Source organism: Grus americana, chromosome Z (assembly GCF_028858705.1).
Source record: "Grus americana isolate bGruAme1 chromosome Z, bGruAme1.mat, whole genome shotgun sequence".
NCBI classification, from domain to species: domain Eukaryota; kingdom Metazoa; phylum Chordata; class Aves; order Gruiformes; family Gruidae; genus Grus; species Grus americana.
In genome coordinates this window covers 64,343,172-64,355,450 of record NC_072891.1, presented here as the reverse complement: position 1 = coordinate 64,355,450, position 12,279 = coordinate 64,343,172, and the positions used below count along the sequence as shown (strand labels likewise).

At 40.8% G+C, this 12,279-nt stretch overlaps 1 protein-coding gene across 9 annotated transcripts in view; it reads right to left on the bottom strand.

Moving 5' to 3' along the window:
- The window catches only part of APC (APC regulator of WNT signaling pathway), a 102,715-nt gene that overhangs the window by 70,957 nt on the left and 19,479 nt on the right, over positions 1-12,279 (bottom strand). For 2 of the 9 annotated variants that reach the window (XM_054809535.1, XM_054809539.1), the window contains exon 1: positions 5,163-5,264. The exons of the other annotated variants lie outside the window; for them this stretch is intronic. The gene's annotated coding sequence lies outside the window, so the exon portion shown is untranslated. Of the gene's footprint in view, positions 1-5,162; positions 5,265-12,279 lie in introns of those variants that run through there. 9 annotated transcript variants of the gene reach the window in all.

Below are 12,279 nucleotides of genomic sequence, written 5' to 3'. Positions count from 1 at the left end.
AAAGGACCATCAACTCTGATTTCTTTCTACATCCAGAAATTTTATGCAATTATTCAGTGCTGAGCCAAATACCTTGACCTTATTGTTCTTTACCATTCTGTCAATTTTTGTCATTCATTCCCATGTGACTAATGGGGAATTGTTTCTTCAAGGGCACATCACACTGAATACAGCAGGGAAAAAAACAGCCATACTGCCATGAGATATTTCCAATTAGTTTAGCTTAAATACATTTAAAAAGAGATTTTTTTTGGAAGCACTAGGTCTAGGGGTTCTGAGTTGGAAGCAGTTAGTGCTAATGCCGGGACAGCTGGGAGGACTGCACCGGTGCCTGCCCCCAGCTGTCTGCCCTACCCATCTCCGCAAGGTTCCCACCCAGGGAAGAGAGAAGGGCTCAGCTGCTCAAGTGGCAGCTGCCTAAACCGCTGCAGATTACCGTCTGACTACCGAGGTAATCTGAAATAGGTGTTGGTTTAATTTGCTATGCTGGGACACTAACCACAATGGCTCAGCAGCTGTTACATGGCTATTTCCAAAAGAGGGGCAAGGCTGACAGACAGGGGCAAAAATTTGGCACAGCTGTTCTAAGGTAAGCCAGCCCCGCTTACTAACTTCAGTCTTAAATGGACCATTTTCATGTAGTTACCTTTATCAATACACTCAAGTGAGCATTTTCTTTTTTGCTGTTCTTATTTTGAACATATCAAACCATGCCAATTTGCATTAATTCAATTTCTCTCTTGATTAAATCCTGTATCAGGTTTTCCACTACTTTGTTTGAAGCTTGTCTTCAGGTTAAATGGTTTATATATAAACATCCTTCTGCTTGTCCTTTTTCCACTCTGGCAAAGTATCAGCACTTTAAGTGCTATGTTTAAGAACTTACAAAAAATGAGTATCAGTGGGCCAGGGACTGTCTTATCCATTTCAGTTTGGGGCAAGCTTTCCAGGCTTGCTTATTTGAAAATGTTTATCTTTCACAGGCATTGTTTAATACTCTCCTTTTCTACTCACTGAAAAATACTCCATTGGCCTCAGATTGTAAAAGCCCATTATCCTGATTCTTTCCAGATAGAGCAGAAAAATTGTATTTCTGCCTCCTCCAGCACCACACTGAACAACTATGTAATTTCCACCTGATAAGCCTATGCTTTATTAAAATGGCATATTTAATCCTCCTATCCCTAGCTGCATTTAAGAACAAACCCCGAAACTTCTAGTCTGCAGCAGTTAGAAGGGAGGCTATTTTGTTTGATTTTTCCTCATCCGAGCTACGTGGGCGCACACATATAATGAGGAGTCTGAAAATACTGTACAGCTTTGGGTATGGTTAGAGAGAATTAAGAAAAGACTCGGTACAGAATGAGAATTGCCCATGAGTGGAACAGCAGATCTAGTACCTTCTGCTCATGCTCTCATTCCTTCTGTATCAGAATGCTCAGGTCATCAAAGGAATGCAGGAAGGAGTAGAAAACAGCCATCACAGAAAACTGCTATTCATCAGCTTGTTTTAGCAACAAGGGCTTTGATATCAGAAAGTGAATTGCAAGGTATGTAACACTACTCCTTTTAATATATTTGAAAAAGCTGACATTGAAAAAAATTGTCAGCAAATTATACCAAACTATAATCTCTAGCTTAGGTACCCTCTGAATTCCTGGGGCTTTCAGCTGTGTAGAAAAAACAAGGGCCAGGTGAAAAGCCATTACTATTATCAGTTATCCTAATACAACGTGTAAAAGGGTCAGTCCCTTTAAAAGGGGGCCACACAATTTTCTCTAAACCTCAGCTGCATCAAGAGGATTTTCCTCTTAGCTTTTCTGCCCACTTCTGCATGAAGGTTATTTTCGTGGGCAGCAGACTAAAACACTGAAGTGCTACTATACCTGACCTTCCCAAATCCTTTTGACTAGGGGGTATGGTAGAAAGTTTTTTTGTTTTGTTCTTCCATAAATCAATTCATAACTTGGCAAGTGCTTTCAATCCACTGTTATATTTTGGGATACTTAAGTTCAATATTTGGTCTGTACTCACCAACCATCAAAATAATTGAAATAGTAAGTGATCCATGTCTTCTGCATTCCTTAAAAGACCAGGAGGAGAAGGAAAGAGAAGATGATGGTCTGAACTCTTGGCTTGCCTTCCTCATTAGAGGTGAAGTATGATGGGGTTCAAGTGCATGTGTTTGTGAAATAGAAATGACCTCATATTTAGGATTTCACTAAAGAATGCTAACAATGAAAAAACCATTCCTATTAATATAAAAAAAAAGAGTGAAATCCATAAGTCATACATTTCAGGCTATGAACAGTCAAGTTCAGCTTTTATTACACTGCCAAGAAAAAAGCCCCACTTCTTCCTTTATAACTCTGGGTTGGGAAGTTCCTTAGCTGGTTAGTCATGCCACATTCAGAATACGACTGTGAAAATAGGAAACATGATTTGCATTTAAATACTACATTGAACACAAAGTAGTCCAGACATCATTTGAATCATAACTTACATTGGACCAGGGATGATTCACAAGCCTGACCACTCATTCTTCATTATGATCATCTTTGCTATTCATGGCTAATTGTGTATGTCCTCACTGCATACGACTTGCTCTTGTTAACTTTTGTATTTCTCATAATCTTTTAAGGATTCAATTCTAGAAAGTTTAAGCTATTAAGAAGTCTGAGACAGGTCTTTATTTTCCTATTTTAACTGAAAACACAAAATAAACCCCAAACCATTAATATTAAATAAATCAGCTCTAAAAAAAAAGAAAAAAATATTACTTTATAATAAAGAAACAGTCCCCCATATCAGATCACCTATCAGGATGTGCTGAAGGGAATATATCAGCATCTGTTCACACAGGTCCTGCACAAAATTTGGAAAATCACCAGTGGAGACTTGGTCTGCACTTCGCTGACAATAACTTACTGTCACAGCATATCATTAGTAGTAGAGACAATTTTAAATAGGATTTCATTACATTGATGAAACAATAATTAATCATGTTTCATCAACATAAACATTTTACACATACTGAAATCCAACATAAGAATATAGAAACCAGATGAACCTATTTTAGACATATGCATTTCCAACTTACACTGTATTATTCCATGCTGATGATATACTAACAGTGTACTATGACAACATGCATCAGAACATTTATCATACCCAAATATTTTGTGCAAATGTTTTGGCAAGCATCACGATAGCATTTGAGGGAAGATGTTTAGGAAAGTCTGCACTCATAAATAATTTAAAGTATTATATTTAAAAGTGATCTTTTATTCAAGCTACCATTTTTAAGAGTGTGACTACTGTTTCTTCCAGGAACTAATCTGCTTGTTACACAAAACAATACTAAGATAATTTCTTTGTAAGACTTAAAAAGATACAGGAAGAAGCGTCACCATAATAACAGTCATAATCACTACTGTGCTTTTGTCACCCTTTTTTCTTTCACAAAAAAAGTAGTGAAAGCACCTCTGCATCTACTGTATGTTCTAATGTTTAAGCAACTGTAACAAACATTCAAAATGTTACAGGAGAAACATCTAGTATCACCCATTTATCTTTTGAAACCAATTACTCCAAGTGGTAAGTCCTCAACCAATGTTTTAAAATTTAACATCATCCAAAGCCTCTCTTACTGATAGACAGGAAATCTATGATTCTAAAAAATAATAGTATATATACAGAAAAGGTTTTGAGGGGATGTTTAGAAATTTAAACTCGGTAAGTGAGACTTGTCTTCATCAGACCTTTTTCATGCATCACTGCATTTAACAGAACCGAGAATGAAGAAGAAATATTTTACCAGTTACTTCCGAGTTTCCTTAAAAATACAGAAAAGTCTGGTTCCAGGAAACTCCTTTCAGTACATATGTTTACATGTATTTTCAAAGAACTGTAATTCTGACAAAATATTCATAAATGTATTAATTGCATTAGAAGTAACAGAAAAATTAACTGAATAGTAAAAACAGAGTAGAAAGAACATTAAGGAGCACTTTCAACAGAACAAACAGCAGAGGGGGGAAGTATTTAAAAACTGAAATTGATCTATATTCTATTATTCATGTATGCACAGTAATTTACTGAAAAGACTTCTATGCTAATTAAGAAGCTTGCTAGGCTTTCTTGCTAGGCCTTTAAAAGGCATCTTTCAGTGTATGACTATCCAAATGAAGCCAAAACTGGGCTCTGCCGATCCCTTGAAGAAAATCCTACCAAATGAAAAATGCTCTTTACGGCTCATAGCTGGGGTCCTCCGTGTAAGTCAACAGGAAGGATTTTAAATCTGGACTAAACAGCGAATAGGATGAAATAATTTGGCAGCACATGCATCTTCCAAAAATCGCCACACATTTTTGCAGAAGCAAGGAGCGTTCTGCTGGCAATGACCTAATTATTAGAATAAAAGCTGCGTATCTGACAAAGGGAAAGAAAGAACCCATTGCTTCATACATAATTTATTAAGATTTCCCACAGCATTCAGGTTAAGTCGCGGACCCAAGCATCTCTTTGTGATGGTAAATAAATTTGTAAGAAGTCAGCGGATCCCAGGGCGCACCGAACGCGCAGCACTGCCCCCAGAGCGCTCCTCGCCAGGCCCGCTCGGCGCGGCCCTCCGCCGCGCGCCCGGCCTCCCGTCCCCCCGCGGCTCGCCCTTCCCGGCGAAGGGGACGCGCTGCGGCAGCGGAGACACCGCCGCCCCCCGTCACTAACAAAGCCGGGCCGGTGCCACCCTCGGGCAGCGCCTCGCCGCCCCCCCCCGGCCCCGAGGAGCACCTCCGCACACCGGGCAGGGGCCGCCCGCCTCCCGCCTGGCCCCGGAGCCCGCGCTGCGGGGTGCACGGCCGCGCCAGGGCTCCGCGGCGGCTTTGTGCCCCTCGCCTGCGGGGCGGGCTGGGGCTCGGTCCCGCCCGCAGTGGCTCCCCGCCATGCCCGGCCGCGGGTTTTCCTCCTCCCCGCGCCGGCAGCCCTTTTCCCGCAGCCCGCTTTTTGGGGTTTTTTTTTGGTTTTTTTTTAGCCACAAAAGCCGCTTTCTTCTCCCTTCCCGGCGGCGGCGCCGCCGCCTCCCTGTCACAGGCGGAGGGAGCCGCCTCGCCCGCCGCTGCCGCCCGGGCACGGCGGCCCCACGGAGCCGCCGCGGCACTCACCCCATGGCAGCGGCCGCTGCGCCTCCATCCCGCCGCTAGCGCCCGGCCGGCCCCGCCCGCACCCACCGGCTGCGCCAGCGCCGCGGCCAATACCGCCCCGCCGGTCACGTGCCGCCCGGCGCGGCGGCGCAGCCAATGGGGAGGCACGCCCCGGAGGATGCGCCCGCCCCCTCCGCGGGCAACGGCTGCGTCGCCGCCCCGCGCCAGCGCCGGAGGCGGAGCCGCGCCGGCGGGCAGGCCGGGAGCTGCGGCTCTCAGCACCGGGACCGGCACGGCCCGGGGCGGGCCTGCGAGCAGCTTCGGGGCGCCGGCACTGCGGCGGGCTGCCCCGCGGTCCACCAGCGCCCGGAGGGGCTGAGCGCTCTCCCGTAGCCAACCGCGCCGGCGGGACCCGTGGTTGGGAGCCGGGCAGTCAATGGGAAGGAGACAAGGCGAGCTCAAGCGCAATGCCAATGTGAGGACGCCCTCCTCCCCGCAGGACAGCGCTGCGGCCGTCCCCACCGGCGCGCACCGCTGAAGGCCTGCGCTGTCCAAAACCTGTTACTGCCTGCTGCGCATCCATGACGTAAAATACGGAATATGATTTCTGCTACTGCACACAGGCGCATGCCTGCGTACGTTAGGTAGGTTTTAAACCACTGAGAAGGCAGACAGGAGCTTATTTTCAATACATATAGCACCCCTCGATCAATGTTCGAGCATCAGCACTCACTCTGCATAGCCACGGGCAAGAGACTTAACTCGCGCTCTGCAGTAATTAGCTTACTGCATCACTTCAGTTGTGATGATTACCATTCGTTCTCCCTTCAAGGGACACAAGGACTAAATACCATGTAATACTACAATCTTTTGCATTTATATAAATGAAAATGCTTTTATATAAAAATGAAATGAGGTTCTGCATGTACTAGAAATAAAGCTAATACAGTTCATTTGGTTTTTAAAGAAATACATTGCCTTATTAAAAAGGCAACAGTAAGCATATCCTTCAGGGGTATCTCAGATTTATTTGCAGTTCAGTAAAATACTGTTTTCATGTGTTTTTCAGACATAAAAGTTGTCACTACTACTTGATAGTTTAGTAACAGATCAAGTATGTAAGCTATACCAAATTAGAACAGTAAGTACCAGTTTAGTGATAGGTTGAAAAAAAACAACCCAAAAGACAGATGAATAAACAAATCAATTCATGAAACTATTTTAGAATCTCCTTCCAGAACTGATCTCTCTCCCAGGATAAGGATGTAGCAAAGTATTCATGAAGAAAACTTAAAACCCCACAGAAGCACACTACTGAATACAAAAGCAGAAATTGAGCTATATTTCAGCTGTTTGAGTTTGTAGTCTGTATTTTTACTTTAAAAAAAGGTTGGGTAGGTAACAGGTACTATGGGGATGATGTTTAAGAAAATCCAGCTCTAATACAAAAGGCAGCTTTGTAGAAATAGCACAAAATGAAGTCTTTTTAATCCCCTAGAAGAAGCATTCAAGAATAAATCTATGGGCAGTGCAGTCTAACAGTGCAGACTAACACCAGACAGAAGGCATCTGAAAAAGTGCAACGGTTTCTCAACTAGAGCAAATGAATGCCCTTCCCTGTGGCACTTCAGATAAATTGTGGAGTTATATACTTATACAAGTGAACATAAGGATAGATGGCTCATTAAGTACATCTATCCTTACAAGCCTGAGGAAATTTCATTCTTCCTATAGCAATTTCTCTGATCTGTATGAAACAAGCAGGCTCATAATAACCTCATGGCTGGGACCAAAGTTAAAGACACTACAGGCCTGTGCATGCGTGTGAGAAATTGCACCACAGATACTTAAATACTACAATTTTAATTTCAGCTTGTTTTTCATGGCTCCTTTTTCCAGTAATAAAAGGCAGTACTCCACTCTCAGCAAAGATGGTCTTTGCCAGATAACCTTTCACCAAACGTCATGACGATTGAGGAGATGTGTAATACCACGTCATCTGCTACCTTCAGCATGGTATCATACAAAATCCTCTTTGACTTCATCAGTATGCCTAACTATGGAGGTCCTGTCACTTAAGCAGTTACGGTAAACCATTTTAAACAAAAGTGGGCCAGTATTCAATGGTGTTTCAGGCTATATGATTTTTTGCTATAAAACTTCTATTAATTACAGCAACAGTTAACATCCTTCTGGTTTTTGATCCACTCAATTTCATTTTAGACTTGATGTACTACAGAAACTGAGTTCATACTCCCTCAGCTGTAACAATTGACCACATTACTCTTAACAGGTTTTAGGTTTAGAACCTAGCTAGGCATTAGATCTCAAGCCATCTTACTTTGTATCTTACTGATCTATGCCACTGTTCCTCCACTCAGAAAAGCAAACCAAAATGCTGCCGGTTGTTATTGTGCAGGTCTCTCCATCCTAAAATTATTTACATTAGCATAAGTGTATACTCGAGTATAGACATAGCTCAACACTTAGGTTATCAGTTGGCAAGTTGTTGCAATGAGTTGTGGCTTATATACCCATCAGGTTGGTCCAGTAATGGTTTTAACTCATGTTCAGAAGTTTTAAGTGCAACACAGTCTGGAACAACTATTTTAAGTGCGCAAAGACAGTATCAGAGAACTGATGCCAAACCAAATGCCAGAGAAACTGAAATCCTATATACTTCAAAGCTAAACTGTATACTTAAACTAAGCTTGAGAAGTACACTTAGTTTTCTAGAATCCAAAATGGGAATATCAAAGATCGAAGGCTACATAATGTATTCCATTTGTTTACACATATCATATTGCATTTTCTGCAACTCTGAAAAAATAACTGTAGTTCTCGCTCTGTGAAAAGATTCTTCTTAGTGCTGGTAATGGTTAGTCCTTTCTGAGCCTGGCAGTCACAAGATGTGCAAGTCTGAGTAAATTCAGTGCTGATGAGTGATGTTAGATTCACTCCTCTGTAGCCTGAAGTCCCATATTTATTCGCAGAACAAGCAGAGAATAAGCAGCAGCACTAATTCTCCCGTGACATTCTGCCAAAATGACAGCTGAGTGGGAGGCAGAAAGCTTTCCCTTCCTTGCTTGTAGTAATGCCCATTCTGTTATGATTTCATAAAAATGGCAGCTTATGTTTTGTGTCTGTGTCACATGCACTTGCCTCTGAAGCAAAATCCAGTATTAAGTGAAATTCAGTTTAATAAGCAGTGTCTTAGTAATAAGATGACCCTTCTCATACTGTATATTCCAGTGGTGTTAAGACATTGATATACAGCCCAACAGGTGAACATTATTGTGACACATACTCTTATTTTCTTTCAAAACTGCTTTCTTAGTGCAGTACTGGATTCTGCTACTAGAACCGATACCAATGAAACAGTATTTGAATAAAAAAGGTCAGTCTCTCAAGAAAAAAACAAAACACAGAAAGGAACTGTACAGACAAAAGTCTTGTTTAGACTTAGAAAGTAACTAACAGAAATAAACTATCCAGCAGAAAGGACCAGATGGTTTTTTCATTCTTTGAAAGGTACCATTACCCAGACAGACCTAGCAATACCTGCTCCATATTACACAAAAACCACCTTTAAAATCTATTAAAAGAATGAAATCTCTGCATCTAAGCTATCAAATCCTAGCGACACGAAATTTTAGTATTAAAAATATCAGCTCAGTTTCAGTATTCAAAATACAATTACTTCTATTATTTTGGACAAGATCCCTGCAGTCTACCAAGCACAGCTAAATGGTAATTCTGCACCAGAAAAGGAATTGGAAATCTTTTCATAGAGCATTTGATGTAATCCATGCACTAAGTATTTCCCAACTTCTTATTGCGTTTATAGAAATCCAATTTGAGACCAAATAAGACTGTCGTAACCCTGTTTCCCCCACTACTAAACAGTGCTAAATAGAAGCTCTCAGCAGATGAAGACCCACATTTTTAAAAACATAAAGGACATTCCCCAGAATATTTCTTTGCTTCATAAAATCAAGACTATTACAAGAAAATGAAAGAGGTTTTCTGGTTTTAGATAACTGGCTCATAAATGGGACAGTTCTCTGTACCTTCACAACCTCATTCTCTGCAACAGTACCCTTCTCCCTAGAAGCTTTTCACTATTTAAATATATTTAAAGCAACTGATATCTCATTATTAGTACATGCACAGTTCTACCTCAGAGACTCTGGGCACAGTGAATGGGTTGGATAATGAGTTAAATTCTGTCCCTGTGTTGCCAGGCACTAGGGTTGTTATTACTCACAAATGTGAAACACAGTGTTGCCAATCTAAGAGACCCTGCCTTCAGAACTTCACTTATATTAGTAAGTTCTACATATTGACTTACATCAGGCCACATCTTTTAGAAAAGTGGTACAAACAGATTTTATTAACAAAATAAACTTAAAACATTTCACATCGGTTTTACATAGATGCAAATTTCATTTTAACACAAGACTTTATAAAATATTTTAGCAGCTGCTATAACCAAAGATCACTTCCTGCCTTTCAACTTTATTTTAAAAATTGATGAAGCTGAACATGCTCTTCGCTTCTCATTTCCTTGGAAATTGTGAAGTTGCTTTCACCCCTCTCACTACCACACACAGACTGTGTATTGTTCCCTCTGAGCCTTGTCCTTACCATGTGACTAGGATCAATGATAGTTTGTATATACACACATCAGGAATACTCATAACCCGCTCCCATCAGCATTTAATATCAGTGTTTTGAGCACAAAAAGCTGTATTCCTACTTTGTCCATCAGGATTCTCTCAGAAATGTTGCGTATTATTTCCCCATACAGGTGGCCTCCCTACAAACATTAGGAAGATCATCAGAAAAAGAGTTTTCCTGAGGACCAAGAAACTAAAGGACCACCTTTCTTGTTCTGTTGCATAAAGAATGGAGAAAATAACTGTCATTGTTCTTAATGCATCATCCAGAACACATGCATTCAACTTCTGACACTAATCCTACAAAAATAAATAGGAAATTTCTGTACTGAAAATAAAGAATTAGAAATCAAATTGTTCTTTTACGATTTTCTATTATCCTGATGTACTAACATTTCACCTTTTTTTTTTTTCCCAGAAGGTTATGCTACAAGTTCCTAAACTTGAGAAGATTCTTCCACAAGCAATGAACAGATTTGTCTTTCACAGAGGTCAATTAACTACCAGAAAGTCATGTAATATAAGCTAAATGGAAAAAGCAGAAAAATCTTTGCTGTTTAATTATTTCATAAATAAGTCAGATGTACAGAAAGCTATCACCTGCTCTTGAAATCCTTTACTATCTAATGCTCTCTACTGTTTGCCAATTCCTTAGTTTTGACTAGAAGTACTGTATTCTCTGGGACATCTCCCACTCATGCCTTCTTCCCTCTGATTAAGTTTCTCCATCTGCATGCTGGTTTCTTGCTGCAACTTGAAGAAATGAAGATTCAAGGAGAAGGACTGCTTCCTTCCTCACATCTGTTAGATCTAGTATGGTGCCATGGCCTAATCCATAGTATCAGTTACTTATGTTCCAAAAACAGTACAATAATGAAAAGAGTTTGCATAGCAAACCATCGACCCAGTAAACTTCACCCATTCTTCTATCTCAGCTATATAATAAACCCCACCTGACACAACTTCGTGCCATGTTAACTATGGTTTCCTTACCCTCTAATTAAGAGCATCACAGTATCCTGGTACCTTATCTGTTTCCTCTGCTGCAGCTCTTTCAGGCTTGTTAGGTAGTTTACTGTATCTGTGTACTGCAATTACCACTTCTTACTTCAGCCATGCCTTGTGTTTTCTTTCCCTTATAACCAGCTGCATATTACTTTTTCAGCCTTCCTTTTATTCACCTTTATTTTCCACCTCCTCTTAATACTACGACAAAGCATGACAGTAGTTAGGCATAATTTCTAATGGACTTTAGAGTACAAGTCTTTATCAGAAATATTTCTGTTCAAATACCAACAAACTTAATTGTTATTTAATCTGGGCCTCAACTGTAGGACATCAGGAGGCAGCAAGTTAGAGCAATGTTGTGCACTGCCTCAGATGAAAGGCAACAGAGAAATTCAATACATACCTACATCACCTCTTGCTTTCCCCAACTGCAGATATCTTTATCTTACCCAATATTAACACTGTGCATTAATTTTCACACAAATTTCTGCATTCTAAATGGAAAACCAATCTTATCCAAAAAGCTCTGTTGAAACAACATAACAGGAAGATAAACAAGCTAAAAAGGCAGAAAACAGAAATGGATGGTGCTCATCCAATCCACTAAAGGGGTCGACTCTTACAGAAATCTGGAAAGTTCACGCTGACCTGATAAACCAAAGAGTTGACTTTAATATGTAGATTCATGCATGTGCCTACCCATGCATTCCAAGCCTCCTGCAAACTAAAGGCTTATTCAGTATTTTTGGAAACCTGTAACTGCACCTTCTAACCCATCTTTAATTTTATTTCAGTAATCCGATAACCGTATTTAAGGCTGAACAACTGTAGTGCTGAACATCTTCCATATAAAAGCCCCTGTCTAGCATAACTCAGGGATTCTCTGGGGGAAATTTTTTCAGAAGAAAAACTTCCTAGAGGACTTTGTTTATTGATACAGATGTCTCCTCTTCTCCCCATCCGGACCACAGAGTAGAAAAATATTAAGTGTTTAGATAAAGATCAAGAATTTTATGTTTTCCAATGTTTCTTGGGGAGCATCAGGCTCTGGATCTGCCTGGTCTCCACTAGAGCTATCTTTTGTAAGCAAAGCATTTTGTTTTAGAATACTTTGTCCTTAGCTGTCGCACAGCTCTTGGCTCTGATGTACCTTTTTACACAGGGCTGCGCATCCATCAGCTGCTCAGAGACTGATTAAAGGTCAGACCCAGTAGAAGAAATTCAGCACGTACCTAGAATACTTACAGTGGCATGAATTACAAGACAAAGCCCTATTTCAGTTATTACTTAGCATCAGCCATAAGAAGTTGCACTATTCATATCTGTACATGACAAATGGATGACTGTACAGGCAAATGGATGATCAGATTCAGTTTCTTGTTACATTGTGGTTGACAGAGGTCATGGCTAAAAAAAATGGTCGGTACATGGTTATGTATGTTTTATAGTGA